This window comes from Bos taurus, chromosome 14 (assembly GCF_002263795.3).
Source record: "Bos taurus isolate L1 Dominette 01449 registration number 42190680 breed Hereford chromosome 14, ARS-UCD2.0, whole genome shotgun sequence".
NCBI classification, from domain to species: Eukaryota; Metazoa; Chordata; class Mammalia; order Artiodactyla; family Bovidae; genus Bos; species Bos taurus.
Window position 1 is genome coordinate 48742640 of NC_037341.1, and position 15719 is coordinate 48758358.

At 37.7% G+C, this 15719-nt stretch overlaps 1 protein-coding gene and 1 long non-coding RNA gene across 11 annotated transcripts in view; both read left to right on the forward strand.

Annotated features, from left to right (window-relative positions):
- The window catches only part of TRPS1 (transcriptional repressor GATA binding 1), a 279304-nt gene that overhangs the window by 112944 nt on the left and 150641 nt on the right, over positions 1-15719 (forward strand). The gene's annotated exons all lie outside the window — the stretch shown is intronic.
- The window catches only part of LOC132342211 (uncharacterized), a 104240-nt gene that overhangs the window by 22948 nt on the left and 65573 nt on the right, over positions 1-15719 (forward strand). Inside the window, exon 1 of the long non-coding RNA XR_009490517.1 lies at positions 1-15719. This exon is cut by the window's left edge and continues 22948 nt beyond it; it is cut by the window's right edge and continues 59693 nt beyond it. This is a non-coding gene — a long non-coding RNA (uncharacterized lncRNA).

Genomic DNA, 15719 nt, shown 5'->3' on the forward strand with positions numbered 1-15719 from the left:
GGGTTAAAAAGCACCTTGTAAAAACGACAGCATAGTTTCTTTTCTAACGCGTATAGTTGAGTCAAGAAAATCATAGTACATCTTCACTGTAAATCCAAACAAGGGTCTCATAGTGTCTCACTTAATCAGTGATATTTTCCTATTTTCTTCTTCACAGTGTAAGGTGTGATTTGACATAAGTTCCTGGGCCTTTTAGCAATGTTGGCAGGCTACATTCGTAACTGGGGAGGATAGGCGAGAGCTATGAGCACTTCTCTCTGCGAGAATGCGTAGGATGCTTCTGGTTCTCTAGAGAATTCTGTGGGGGCATTAGGGGGTGTGTAACTGAAGAGGAAAGTGCACTTTTTTTTTTTTTCCAGTGGTGGTAAAAGCAGATTTCTTGGTAACCAATTGATTCTCTGGTTCCTGCGCATGCTTTACCTCTGGCAATGTTAAATAGACCCAAGATTGCATTGGTTCCCCTAGGAGAGATATACTCCAGAAATACCCATTATCATTGCATGAGTTATCATAACACCTAATACCTCAGCTGGAGTTTAAGCGTTATGACAGTTAGGGGACTACAGTGAGTACAGGAAAGACTTGGGAGGGCCTGTGAATACAAGTTTAAAAATCACGTGGTTGGCTCCCATAGAAGATTTAAATTGCTACAGTAAACGCCTATGGTCACTTGAAAGTCTTAGATTTTCCAAGGAAATTAATGAACAAAGAGTATATCATTCTTCAGTTTCTGTGAGTTTTCTTCTCTCTCTTTTGCATTTGCATAAGAGGAAATGAAACAGTACAAAATTTTAATTCGGCCCACCCCCCTTCAGCTAAACCACCGGTTTACTGATTATCAGAGGAGACTTTTATATTATGTTTTGAGCTCAGTTCCCTGGCTGCAGTTCACTCAACCTTGACGTAAATCTGAAATAAGTACTTTGTAAGGGGTTAGCCTTTTGTGCTGGGTGTGTGAGAAATCTTGCTGGACCAGGTTGGTCACAGAGAGCAGTGTCAAGTTGCCTTTCCTGAGGGGTGACTAAGAAGCAACAGGAAAGTAGGGGGGAAATCTGCCAAAGCACACCCTTACCCTCCCCCTTCCAAAAGGATTATTGTCCACCTTTGAAGGACTCCCAGTCCAGTTTCATGATAAGCATGCGTTGGGTGGTTATTTTTTCTTTTTCAAGAATTATCCAGTCATTGCTAGTGGGTACAGTGCGTCAGTACAGTAGACAAGAGTTTCATTCACAGAACCCACGTTTTTATGTGGTGCTTGTTGAGGCTGGTTGCCTTTCCTTTAATCCATTTGATCGTGCTATTTGCCTTAGGTGATCAGCAACCTTTAATGTAAATCCTAGCCAATCTAATAAAACTAATGGAAAGAGAGGAAAAAAAAAATGCATGAGTGCACACACAGGAACCGTAGGCATGCCTTCATTGTTTATGTCTGTGTTGTCCTAGAGCGTAGATAAATTATATATCTCCTCCCCACCTTTGAAACAGCTGCTCTTCTTCTCTTTTAATTTTTGTTAAAGGAAGTACATTCTGTTGTCTAGAAAGAGAAGTATATTTTCTTATCAGTGCACTGCCTCGAACTTAGAAACTTTTAAAAACATTCAAAATTTTGTTTAGTCCTGAATAGGGTCCATTTCCAGTTAGCCTGAAAGGTTGTTTTAAATAAATCATGTTCCTAAAATCCAACCGAAAAATACTTTTCCCCTTCTATAAACTGCAGTACAGCTTTGGTGAAGCATTTTTTTTTTGGCAGTCACACTGACTGACCAAAAAAGTCTCAGCTCTTTTTGGATAAAGAGAAGAGGGAATAATGCTTTGCTAAGTCCAATTACAGATTTCTATTAAGCACCAACACCAAAAAAAAAAAGATTTTTAGTAAGAAACTTAAAAAAATATATATCAAAAATATCCCCCCAAAAGAACTATGACAAGAGTATTGATAAATAGCCATGTTCTTTCTCCATCAGAAAAGTCAGAGTCAAAGGGATATTGAGAACTTGAAAATACAGGGAATGGTCTCTCTGTTTCATATAAATACTTTTAAAACATTCTGCTGAGTTAGGATTTTCATTTTTAATATCATTGAGTTACTTTAAAAATCATAATTTTTGTTAGGAGCATGAATTTTACCTGTTTGCAAAAAAAAGTACCTCTCATAATTACCTTCTTTGAACCTTTATTATTCTATCAACTATTTTTTTTTTTCCCCTTTTGGTTCACATTGCTAGAGTCTTGATGTATGGTCATAGCTTGTTACTCAGGGAACTCTTACACAACCACTAAAAGCATTTAAACCCTTTTTTGTCATTACGTTTTGAAAAATATTTTAGGATTTGTTGATCAAGATCTGCAAGTGGTTAAGGCACTTGGCTTCCTTTCCCTCAGCAAGCTTGGTTGAGGTTGATAACCACCAGATATTTTTTTTTTTTGCTAGCAATTGGAGACCTTCTTTTTAGATGGTATATATACTTTCAGTATTTCAGGATGTGCCTGGGAGTATTGTTTAGGGTGATCAGAACAGGTTACGTACTTTTCCTTGTATTTCTTGCTTTCCTCCTTCAGTAGCTGTGCGTGATTTGAGCCAGTAACTTAAAGATGTATGTTGGGTGTGGTTGGATCTTGAGACATTATTCATGTTATCCTTGTCACCTGTAGGAAGTTTCATTTAATCCATTTTACTTGCATGGTCACCAAGGATAAAATTTTATTTTCATTACTTACTTTTGTTTTTTATATGCCTTCAAAATTGCACCCCATTTTGCTACTGGAGTTCTGCAGTAAGGAAAAAATAAAAACAGGATGAAGTTGAGAACAAAATATCACCTTTCCTCCGATACAGCTGATATAGAAGAATGTGGCTTGTCCTGTATTATTATTCAGACAGGCTTCCTAAAGTTGAACCACATGGCTTTGTACAAGTAGCAAGTGCTGTGTGTGTGAGTGTGCCAGGCATCACAGGCTTTATATATAAATAACCAAGATAAACCCCTGCCTTCATGGTCTTTTTAGTGTAATAGGGAGGATTAGCCATCATGCAAATGACTAGAATATAGGTTAATATTTGGTAAGTGTCAGAAGTGAATAATAAGCATTTCAAAAATAGATCTAACAGTCACACTTATCTCACTTTGCACCATTTGGAGTTCTGTTTATAAAATGTTTTGAAACATTCAGATAGGAAAAAGTTGTGTTACTACAAAGAAATCATAGCATTGATTAATGTTAATGTTACTTTCATCTTTATGAAAATAAAACTGTGCCTTTTGTACCCTGAGTTTTAGTAGATGTATTAGAGGTGATAAGGAAAGGGAATGTCATTGTCAAAATGGTAAGGAAGTTTAGATTCCATCTTTTTAAAAAAATTTTTATTGGAGTATCATTGACTTACAATGCAGTTCATTTCAGGTGTACAGCAAAGCGAAATCAGTTATATCCTTCTTCTTTACCTCCTAAAAGCAAGCTTTCTGCATTTGGGCTGAGGCCTTTTTTTTTTTTTTTTGGTGTTACCAACTCAGCAGGGACTTTCTGTCTGCTAAGCTGATGTTTCTTAATATTTCTCCAGTCAAAAGGGGAGGGAAAATAATTACTTGTTTCCTCACCAAGCTGTCTGCCAGGTAGCATTGTGAAAACACAAATATGCATATCTCTTTGGGGCATTTGTCCAGTCTAGTTTCTAAAAGACACCTAAGTTCTGCCCAGAGCTGATAAAAGTAAAGTTTATAACTTAACAGGCAGTTTACACCAGTTTACAAATTATTTTACCCACTCACAGTTGTCAACGTTTCTTTTAACTTTCCTTACAGTGCATGTAATTTTGCATTTGGGACTTCCCTAAAATGGATTCAGCAGCAATTCCCTGGAATGTTCAAAATAGTTCAAGGCACAGAGTAACCTAGATATTTAAACGGCCCCTTTACACCTTAGCAACGTGGTTGTCATGATTTTATGAAAACAGTCTTTGTTTCTTTTCTCTGCTAACTCCTGGCTTTAGTCAGCAAAGATTCCTCTGCCTCATTAATGTTGTAAGGACTCTAAATAAAATTTTTCTCCCTGGACTGCTTTTGGAACAGGCCAGATATTGATCGCTGATTTTAGCGCTTATATTTTTCTGACCTGTTTTATAGTTGTGGGAAGTAGCCTTGGTAGATTTTGAATGCCCACAGTAATCCTTTTTCTATCTTTGGGAAATGATTTGTATAAGTATAAACTATTACTGAAAGAATTGTATAAAAAGACTTAAAAGGCTGCTTATCCATCACGGGCTGTTATGTAAAAGCAACAGTTTGATGATTCAGTTTTATATTAAGGATACACATGGTGGGGGGGTGTTGCACTTAAAACACAACTGTAAGGAATTTGAACTTTATAAGAAATTGAAATTTTTTGAGTGTTTGGAAATTGATGCCAAATTTTATTTATAAACATGGCATTACCCTAAAAATGATGTCCTCTTATGGTTCAAATAGCTTGATGCTACGTTTTTGCACACATTCAGTAAACACATCAGTACCTACTAAGAGCAAGACTTTAGGCTGGGTACTGACTAGTTGGGAGTAGACCTGGTAGAAATAGCCCTGCTCTTTAGGTAGTTACTTTGTTTTTGTATATGTGAACATTTAAGGCTAATAAACATAAAATATTTGTGGTGCTTAAGGCTTAATAATAAGTCAGAATAAGCTCACACCTACTTAAGTCTTATTATAGCCCTAAAATTGACACTGTATGAATTGAGTGTTATCCGAAGAATCATTCAATATGAAGATGAATGTCGAGATTTAAAATGCTAAAGCCTGGTTTTAGAAGACCAGTGAGTAACATCCTCTCACTTGTGCATCAGTACTCTGAGTGCTGCTGGGTAACATATTGATATGCAGATACCAAGCAAGGATGATAATAAATATGGTATTTTTATTCATATTAATAAACTTGTGTAAAATAAATGGCTCAAACATCTTCATAGGATTTCAAAATGGATTTTGTCATTCATAAACATTAGTACATTTTGCAATGCTGAAGCATTAACATGAAAGAGTAAAAGCAAGCTTTATCTTGAGATTTTTATAGTGTTTAGTAGATTTTAAGACACGGGTATAATTCAAATAAAGCTCAAGCTCCTGTAAGGGCAACTAAAGACCACAGGTATTCTAGCAGGAATGTTACCCTTCAAATTAAATCTTTAGGTGGAGTGTCTGTAAAAAACAATTATTTTTTAAATCTCACCTCCCTGTCTTTTTTCTTAAAAAAAAAAAATATATATATATATATATACACACACATATATATAAGCATTCCAAAGATTCTTGATCTTTTCTAGTACCAGCATTTGTTTTTATGTTAGCAAGGTGCTTTCATGTATCTAGCAGGTTTGATTCTAGATAATTGGATAATCCTAAAAGCACATGCAATCCATCATAAAAATAAACTGTTACAGAAATTTATTTTTTTACAGATTTGCAAAATCTTAAATGTACAGAACCCCATTGACTAGATGGTAAGAAAAAAAAAAAGGACTAAGTATAGGCCAGTAATGGAGGAGTTTAAATCAATGAAGTGAATCTCATGCTATCACCAGTATTTTCTCATACTTAATTGCTAAAATGCTTTGCAGCAGTGAGAAATACTGAGGAACAAGGCTCTCTATGCCAGACTTTAACTTTGGATTCCATGTAAGTCTGGTGCCAGGGTACCTAAGTGGATCTGGTCTCTGCTCTAGGGTCTGGTTTTCTCTGTGCATATGTGTGTGTGTGTGTATTAGTCACTCAGTTGTGTCTGACTCTTTGCAATCCCATGGACTGCAGCCCTCCAGGTTCCTCTGTCCATGGGTTTCTCCAGGCAACAATACTGGATTGGGTTTCCAATTCCTTCTCCAGGGGAATCTTCCTGACCCAGGGATTCAATCCGGGTCTCCCCCAGTTTGCAGGCAGATTCTTTACAGTCTGAGCCACCAGGGAAGAGCTGAAATAGCTGGATTTAAACATTGAGCTGCCATTGTTTCCTCTCCTTGTTTTTAGTTCAATTCAGTCTTTCAGTTGTGTCCAACTTTTTACGACCCCATGGACTGCAGGCTTCCGGCTTCCCTGTCCATCACCAACTCCCAAAGCTTACTCAAACTCATGTCCATCAAGTTGGTGATGCCATCCAACCATCTCATCCTCTGTCATCCCTTTCTCCTCCCGCCTTCAATCATTCCCAGTATCAGGGTCTTTTCAAATGAGTCAGTTCTTCACATCAGGTGGCCAAAAGTTTTGGAGTTTTAGCTTCAGCATCAGCCCTTCCAGTGAATATTCAGGACTGATTTCCTTTAGGATTGACTGGTTTGGTCTTCTTGTTTACTGATTTCCATTTATAATAATCTAAAATTTCAAGAGCTTTCATTAGAAGCCAATCAGTTCAGTTCAGTTCAGTAGCTCAGTCGTGTCTGACTCTTTGCGACCCCATGAATTGCAACACGCCAGGCCTCCCTGTCCATCACCAACTCCCGGAGTTCACCCAGACTCATGTCCATCGAGTCAGTGATGCCATCCAGCCATCTCATCCTCTGTCGTCCCCTTCTCCTCCTGCCCCCAGTCCCTCCCAGCATCAGAGTCTTTTCCAATGAGTCAACTCTTCGCATGAGGTGGCCAAAGTACTGGAGTTTCAGCTTTAGCATCATTCCTTCCAAAGAAATCCCAGGGCTGATCTCCTTCAGAATGGACTGGTTGGATCTCCTTGCGCTCCAAGGGACTCTCAAGAGTCTTCTCCAACACCACAGTTCAAAGGCATCAATTCTTCGGTGCTCAGCTTTCTTCACAGTCCAACTCTCACATCCATACATGACCACTGGAAAAATCATAGCCTTGACTAGACGAACCTTTGTTGGCAAAGTAATGTCTCTGCTTTTGAAAATGCTATCTAGGGTGGTCATAACTTTTCTTCCAAGGAGTAAGTGTCTTTTAATTTCATGGCTGCAGTCACCATCTGCAGTGATTTTGAAGCCAATAGTAGATTTTATTTTATGAGCCTTTCTCAACGTTAGCAATGAATGACTGCTGTCTTTATCAATACTGTAAGTTAATTTACTCAAATATTGTTTACCATCATGTGCCCATTTATCCCTGGTCATAGGCCATAGTTTATAGACTATCCCAGAAATTTTAAGCATATAATGCTTAATCTTTGATTTGTGTCAATAAGAAGGGCAATCCTAAACTGAATTCACAAAACAGATTCAGTTTAGGATTACCCTTGTGGTTAGGAATCTGGTTCCTTGAGTCCCAGTGTTAGATTTTCTTGGTCAACACCACTTATGTATATCATAATTACTAATGTTAGATTAAGATTTAGAAGTAGTACTTTTGTGTGTCATGGTGTCACTGACATGTGGGGCTTCCCTGATGGTTGGTTCAGTGGGTAAAGAATCTGCCTGCAAAGCAGGAGACACGGGTTCACTCCCTGGGTCAGGAAGATCTCCTACAGGAAGGAATGGCAACCCGTTCCAGTATTCTTGCCTGGAAGATCCCATGGACAGAGGAACCAGGTGGGCTACAGTCCATGGGGTCACAAAGAGTTGGACGTGACGTAGCATGCACAAGCACATGGTGTCATTGACAAGTGCGTGTTTCCTAGAAATATTCTTCCCAACTCTTGAGATGAAAGACAGACAATTGTTATGGTGATTGAAGCGTGCTGTGATGTTAGGAGCAGGCGTAGTCATAGCATTTTCTGTTTAAGGGTCATGTTTGCTCATCTTCATGGGTCTGGTGTAGGCTTTGTACATTTGGTGGGGAAGAGGATAAAGTTTCAATGTGGTTTCATTCATCCTCCTGTGAATTTGGAAACCGTAAGAATGGGAAATAGTGTCTTAAGTAAACAGTTAACGTCAGCACTGAACCTATCCTTTGCATTGACTGACATTAATTACTGGGGTCAGAGTTGCCAAGGCTATGATTGTAAGCATCTTGAAAATATGGCATGTTGGTGTATTTAGCATCATAAAATTTTTAAAATGCCTCTAGGCATGGTTGAGATCCTAGGTAGATGATTTCCCAAATTAATTAGGTCATGAGATTTACCAAATGGATGTTTGTGTGTAAAGGAGCAAAAAGTATCAGGAATATATAACAATAGGATATGCTTCTTGGCTTAAGAAGCATGCAGTCTGTTTTGGAAGGAAGAACATAGGCCTATGGATTGGCATAGGAATGACGGTGACCCTCCCTTTTAACAGATATGGTATCAGTGTGCCAGATGAATGTGGAAAGGACACAGAATAAAGGATATTGATTTTCAAGACCTGTACAATAAATGTTGGGGTTGGAGCCAGAGTCAGTCCTACTAACTAGGTATGGAGGCTTTGCAGAAGTAGTGAAGTGAAGTGTTAGTTGCTAAGTCATGTCCAACTCTTTGCGACCTCATGGACTGTAACCCACCAGACTCATCTGTCCATGGAATTCTCCAGGCAAGAATACTAGAGTGGGTTACCATTCCCTTCTCCAGGGGATCTTTCTGACCCAGGGATCAAACTCGGGTCTCTTGCATTGCAGGCAGATTCTTTACCGTCTGAGCCACCAGGAAAGTCCCAGGATTAGTAGTAGCCAATATAAGTAGGTCACTTTTGTGTCAGTAAAGAAAAAGAAGTTGGGGATTAAGAAAATCAAGGTTTTTCAAAAACAACCATTCAGAAAAATGTATACCAGTCAGTTTCTCCGTTATAGTCTTTAAAAAGACCTCATTTTTCTGAAGACAAATTCAAAACTTTTCGGGGGAAGCCATAATAGCCAACACGAACCTTGATATCTTCAGGTTGCCAGCATATTAGGTTAATCTTTTTTTCCCCTAATGTAAACATTGATTTTAAAAATACTGAATGGTTAATCTTTTACTGTCTCTATTTGAGATCAGCACACAGAGTTGTTGGAATATACTGAAATGACACTTACTCTTTAAAGTGCTGTAAGAGGTATAAGCCTCGTCTTAGCAGAAGGTGTTGTGTGCTGGCTGCTGGCTTGCATATGTGGAAATTGACTGGTATAAGCTCTGCCCACCTGCCCATATGCTGATGTTACCTGTCAGTGTCCTGGCCCCTCAGCCTTAAGGGATTCACTGGGATGGGGGATAGATAATTACTTGCCAAAGGAATCTGATTTTTAAAAATTCATGGAAAAGCTCACAAGTGCTTGATAACATATTGGAAACATTATGAATGACTGTGAATTTTCCTTTTTCATTTTTAATCATTACAAAAGAACTCTCAGTGTCGAAGTGAGAAACACAAATGTCAAAATAATCTGTTTTCTTTACCCTGGATGCTCCTACGTTTGGAACGTGTGACCTGGTAATAAACACTCTTAATTGAAATTCTACTTGGTATTTTCCTGAAAGTTATAACAGCAAGGTTAACAGAGAGGGGACGGGGAACAAAACCTGTCATTTTCACTGTTAATAAATCGCTTAGAATCATCCATTCGGAAGAGCTTGACCTGTGAAAGCTCAGTGCCTGTTGTGCTGTGTTTGCCTTTGACAGTTAATAGCGTCTAGGGTTCGGGTGTTTAGGGAATGTGATTCCTAAAGATATTTGGGGAAGCGATAAGGAGGTGTCTGTAACCACCAAGTGGAAGAATGGCTCAGTGTTTGAGGTGGAACCGTTTATGTTCACCTCTTGGCCCTGTTTCATTCATGCTCGTTATCCAGCTGGTCTCCGTCTCCCTGGTCCTTCCTTTGTCCCTCTCCTCACCTACCCCAGGCCTCCTGTCTTCCATGTCACATCATCATACCTCTCAGAGGGCCTTCTCTGAACCTGTGCCACCTGGAGCGTCCGCCCCTTTATCTCTGAGCTCCGTTGACTTGCCTCTTTCTCTCATCTCTTTGGAAGACTTATCTCTTCGTTTGGCCTCCGCTCTGTTAATTTATTTCTGCTTCTATTATTACATTGATAACTCACACCTTTAACCAGACACTGAGGGGTGTGCTGTTGAACTGAGGTGGTAAGACAGTGTTACTTACCACCCTCATTTGCTGAAATGTGTAGCTGTATTTGCATATAATGATTGCACGGGTATCTGAGTTTAAGATTTAAAAATGAAGTACGGTTCAGCTTTGTCAGCTTAGATCAGTTATTCTGTGTGGCATGGTGTTTTATCATGTTTTTGGAGTAAGATTGGTTCCGAGAAAGGCGTGGTCATTGAATTCAAGGCCGTAGAAACACCTTCTGTGGGTGCCTTGGGTTTGGAGTGGGGCTCTGTGTGGGGCTGGGAGGTCTGACTGTCCTGTCATTTTAAAAGGTTTCCTTTTAAGACAGGTGGGCAGATGGGGCGTCACCCTTAAGTCTACTCTGAGGGCTTGAGAAGAAGAAGAAGCCTCTCCTTTTATTCATTAATGCCTAGGAATGCTGAGACAGTTTTACAGATTTTCCTTTGTTTGTTTATTTTGCGTTAAACTTAAGAATGCTTTAGAGGAACTAATTTGGTGAATGAGAAATAATATACTAATACTCACATGGAAATCTGTATTAGTATTCCATACTGTTGAACGTTCCACAATATTAGCATTATCTCTGCAAAATTAAAAATGTTTTCCTAAAAGCAGTAGACAAAGAAATGTGGAGGATTTTAGGAAAAAATAATAAATTCTTAATTGTCTATACATTTAGAAATGGAGTTTAGCAAATATTTAGTTATCAGAGTCTGATAATACTAATTACACTAATAATACTGATAATAATAATTGTACAAGGAAGACCATGACCCTCAAATATTCCGTTTATAATCAGATCAGAAATTTAGATATTGTCTTTCCAAAGGCTAGCTCTTACTGTTAAAGAATTCAGTAATACTTATATTAATTTACTTACTTCTCTGCTGCTGTGAAAAAGAGGAAAAACATTCAGTTTCTGAATATCAGTAATGCCTATCATCATTGTATTTTAACCTAGAAAAATAAATGGATTGAAAATTAAAACCTTTAATATATGTCATGATGTTTACACTTTACTAGTTTGTCTATTTACTTGTTTTTTATTGCTATTTACTTATAAAAGTAACCTCCACTTATTAAGGAGGAAAATAGAATATTGCAAAGTAACATTTATTATCACAAACAGCAATAATGCTTTTCTATTCTAGAAAGTATTAGTATGTTATGTATTTGTATGCTAAGAAAGGAAGAAATATGAACTACTTTTTGAAAAATTGGCATACATCTGTCTTTAGAGTGAGTTAAACATTAGGAATGTAGCAAGGCTTTATTTACTCATTCCTTTTTTATTTTAATAATAGGTTTTAGAGCATTTACTCTAAATGAGCCAAATACTGACCTGGGCATTAAAATTACAAATTGATATATACAAATATACAAAGGCCCTGACCCTTATAAAGGTCGCATCACAATAATCTTTGTAAAAGACATTATTTTTTGAAAGAATGTTAGTTATAATAATGTAATAGAAAATATACAGTTTTGATATTATTTAAAAAATAATTTTTATGTGAAGTTACAATTGTCCCATTATCATTAGGACACATGCTTTGAGTTCCTTTCGCTGTTGCAACACATTTGTAAAGATGATTCTCTTCTCTTGTTGTTTAGTCGTTAAGTCCTGTCTGACTTTTTTGATCCAAAGGACTGTAGCCCTCCAGGCTCCTCTGTCCATGGGATCTTCCAGGCAAGAATACTGGAGTGAGTTGCCATTTCCTGTCCAGGGATTTTCCCGAATCCGTGTCTCCTGCATTGGCAGGTGAATTCTTTACTACGGCGCCACCTCTAGACACCTCATTTCCATATTAAATAGTGATGCCTTTTTACACTTCAGCATTCTGAAACCAGGGTGGAGGGGGTGTAGCCTGTGACCATTGTACTAGGGCAAACTTGATTAGTCATTTCTTGGATGGACCTTCTCCACTGGATTTTGCCAGGATTAAAGTTTGAAGGTGAGAGTGCTTTGAAGAAAGAAGTAAGTGCTGACAGATAGTGCGTCTTCAATCACTTGTGTAAAAGGGAGATTGTAAGCTTTACAAGAATTAAGTTGGAACACTTTTTGTAACAACGAAATTATTACAGAAATTAAAAGAAGTGTTAATGATATAGCTCAATGACAGTGCAGTTTTGAGTTATTTTTAGTTAACTGGCTAAAAGTTACTGTGCTGTAGTTTTGAATTTAAAATGCTAATTTATTTCTTTACCCTACGAAAGGGATGTATTACTGTAAACCACTGTCACCCATTGTGCAGTATGCTTAGAAATTTCTGTTGAAAAATTATCCTTAAAATTCTTAGTTTAATATGCATTTTATTTTATACTCAGTGATAACTGAGCAGATTTATATTTTCTTCTGATATGAACCAAGAAAGGGATAGTAGCAGAACAGCCGATCAAGAGTATACTCTATGTGTCTCTTTTTTAAAAGAGAAATGAAGTAACTCTTCTAAGAAATTCCAGCATTTTCAGATTATAAAGCACATTCTGTAACTTCATCCACTAGCGTGGATGTCAGGACATTCTTTAATTTTTTTGGAAAGGCCTTGTAGCACACTTAATCTGCCGATCCTTTCCGGGGGGAGGAAGGGTAGAAGCATATCCTGTTAGATTTGGTGACATAAAGGTCAAAAGATAAACTGTAAGTGATACCTATGTTTATTTTTTTGACAGTGTTAAATTAGCAACCCCTCAGACCTCTCCCGGAGAAGTACAACCTGAGTAATTGAACATGTCACTAGGGAGTATGCTTGGTTAAGCTGATTCCTATTATGTTGACTTGTCAGGGGCCAATAATTAAAGCTGAAGAGCTATGCTCATTAGTGTCTGCAAGATGATTCAAAGGGTAAGAGGGAGAAGTCCTTGAGGCACACCTGCAAAAGGCAGGCGTTGCATGGAGGTGAGAGCAGACAAGCTGGCTTGCTTTTCTGCTGTGTTAGCGACCCAACTCCGAAAGGGAGCCACTAAATTAAGTGTTGCAAATGTATTCTCCTCAACTTCGATTTTAGAATGCATTTACTTCTGCCTTTGAACATAATTTTGTTCCTTGTAATCATATTCTGCTCAATTATGTTTTTAATGCTATATACGATGTTTTAGAAAATAGATACAAGTCTATTCAAAAGCACTTTGAAAAAATATTATGCGAGTAATCATTTCATTCATTTTACTGGAAGCATCATAATAATCAAAATCTGCTTTGCTTCTTTGAACTCTCAATACCCTGCATATAAAGCATGTGAGTTATCCAGCTTTGACGATAAAGGTTTTAGCAGCATACATTTGTCACATTTACTTTGCAGAGATGGACATATTTAATGTATATTTAACATGAACCAAAGCACATGTATGTGAGCTTTTGCTCCAGAGAAGCCTAGAAGAAAAGACAATATATATACTAGGTATAGATTTTAAACTTAATCACAACTTGAGCGAAGCTATGGGTTTTTTTCTGGAACAACCCATATTTTCCAGCACTGGAATTGTATGGGAACTTGAATTGTGAAGCCATGAAAAGTTTTTGTTCCTCTTCTTTTGAAACTTGCCTTAGATAGGCTCAGTTTTTGCACCCCCATCATGGAATCATGGAATCCTTGCATACTTTGGAAAATTAGGACAGATAATTTGTTGAATATTTTTTTTTTCCTTCTGTAATCTGGTTTTGAAAACAAAAATATCTTGGATTGGTGAACTAGCCTTTTTGCTTCCAGTGTTGTATCTATGATATCTATCCTTCATACTTCAGCTGGAGGGATGTACCTGTCTTTTTACAAGTCTTCAGAATTAAGGCTGGAGTCCCCTTAGCACAGAGGTCACCTGTATTTTGTATCCTTAGGATTCAGTCTTGAGGAGACTGTTTGTGAACCTGAAGTTCATGGAGCATGTATCACTGAAAAATCATCTTAGAATGAAATTCTCTGTGTTTCTCTCTCCTCCAGTTGAGGAGCAGGGACTGATTCTTGTTAATGTTTTTTGCATTAACAGTGGTTGAAGCACAGTACAAGTTGGTTAAACTTAGTCTAGGTGCAAAAGAGACCTTCAGGAATAGTTACAGATTTCCAAGAATACCAAGGGCTTTAGAAATCAAGTAGAACAACCTCCTCCCCAGTGCCAAGAATTCCTTACATGATGTTCTTTAACAGATCCTTACTAGGCTTCATAGAAGATTTCTTGTGTTAGGAAGATTACTACTTTGCAAAGCAGCTGTTTCTTGATTGGGCACCTCCAGTTGATAATGATAACACATGGCTGTTAAAAGGATTGTACTGTACATGAATTTTCATTTACATGAGTGAGGCACAGATTATTATCACCTTCCTTTTAAAGATAAAAATACTGAACTTCAGAGAGGTCAAGTGACTTCCCCAAAGTCCCACAGCTACTTCCTGGTTGAGCAGGCTTGCCACGGGGAGGTGGGGGAGTCCACCTGTGTCTGACTTAAGAGCTGGAATGCTTGGCTGTTAAACCCCCACCAGGACTGCCTCTCTCTGTTATTGTTACAAAGTTATTTTTGATGACTTTTCTTTCCAAAAGCCCACTGTTAGAGATATTTAAGACTCCACAGATTATTTGTTACCACTAGAAATTTTTCTTGATTCTTCTTTGTTAAACAAGGAGAGGCTTTTGCCACATTTGTTATCCGTTCAAGCTTCTGAGGTCAGCATCGCCCATCAGATTGTTGCTGCATAGTTGTAACTTGAAAAGCACTACCCCAAACAAGTGGCTTCTTTGAGCTTCTCCAGTTAAGCTCAATTTTATATTTACTCGTTGGTGTATCTTATGTCTTACTCTGAAGGGCTGCTTTTAAAAAGGTATTGTGGTGAAAAGTCTGCTTGACCAAGATTCCTAAATCTGTCTTAACTCGTTGGAAAAACTTGGGTGAGCCACACAATGGAAGTATAATCCTTTAGCTGTCAGAAGAGGGTGGGTGAATCCTTTTTATTTGAATCTTCTAGGGTTGATATTATAAAGTGGCCTGTATATGAGAACACTTTTTATCAATGCATGTATTGAAACTTCTTGCTCTTCCTTAGAGGTGCTTATAGTATTGATGCTCTCACTTTATACAGTATGATATTTCCTATAACCTGTCATATTGGAAACATAATCAATAAATAGTGCCTCTTGTGGCAATAGTACAATGTTGAGTACATACTCATTTTCATGAAGAAGATTGACAGTGCTTGAATTTAAAAGGCTCTGTCCTAAACCTTGAGCAGTTTCTCTTTTAAAGCTTCCTCATAGTAGGGTAGTTGGGATAGGTGGGCAGGATGGAAAGATGTTTAATTAAACATTTTCTTTTTAAATGAATTTATTGATTAAAACTAGAAACAGTTAAGCTTCCACCGAACTCATAAATTTCAAAGATTTCTCTTTGCAGTAGAATGAGATAAACCAATTATATATTCTGCCCAGTATGCCTCTCATCTGTTCCTTTAAAAAATGTTAAAGCGCCATTGAACCAATTTTTACGGTACTATTAATCAGTGTAATCAGTATTAATACACTACTTTACCAGCTCAGTGCCACTTGTCAGTAATATGACAGGGCAAATTTTACATCTTCTTCACAAAGGCTTTCATCTATTAGGGGGGGAGAAAAAGGAGATCAGGATTTTAATTGTTAGCAATCAGAAGCCTATGTGATTAAGATTGGCACTCTGAACAAGACACATCAGAGATTTTGCTGGCAATATTTTTCATCCCTTACTAATTCTTTTGTGAATTTGAATATAGTCTTATTTACCAATATCTTGAAACTTTAATTATAGATCC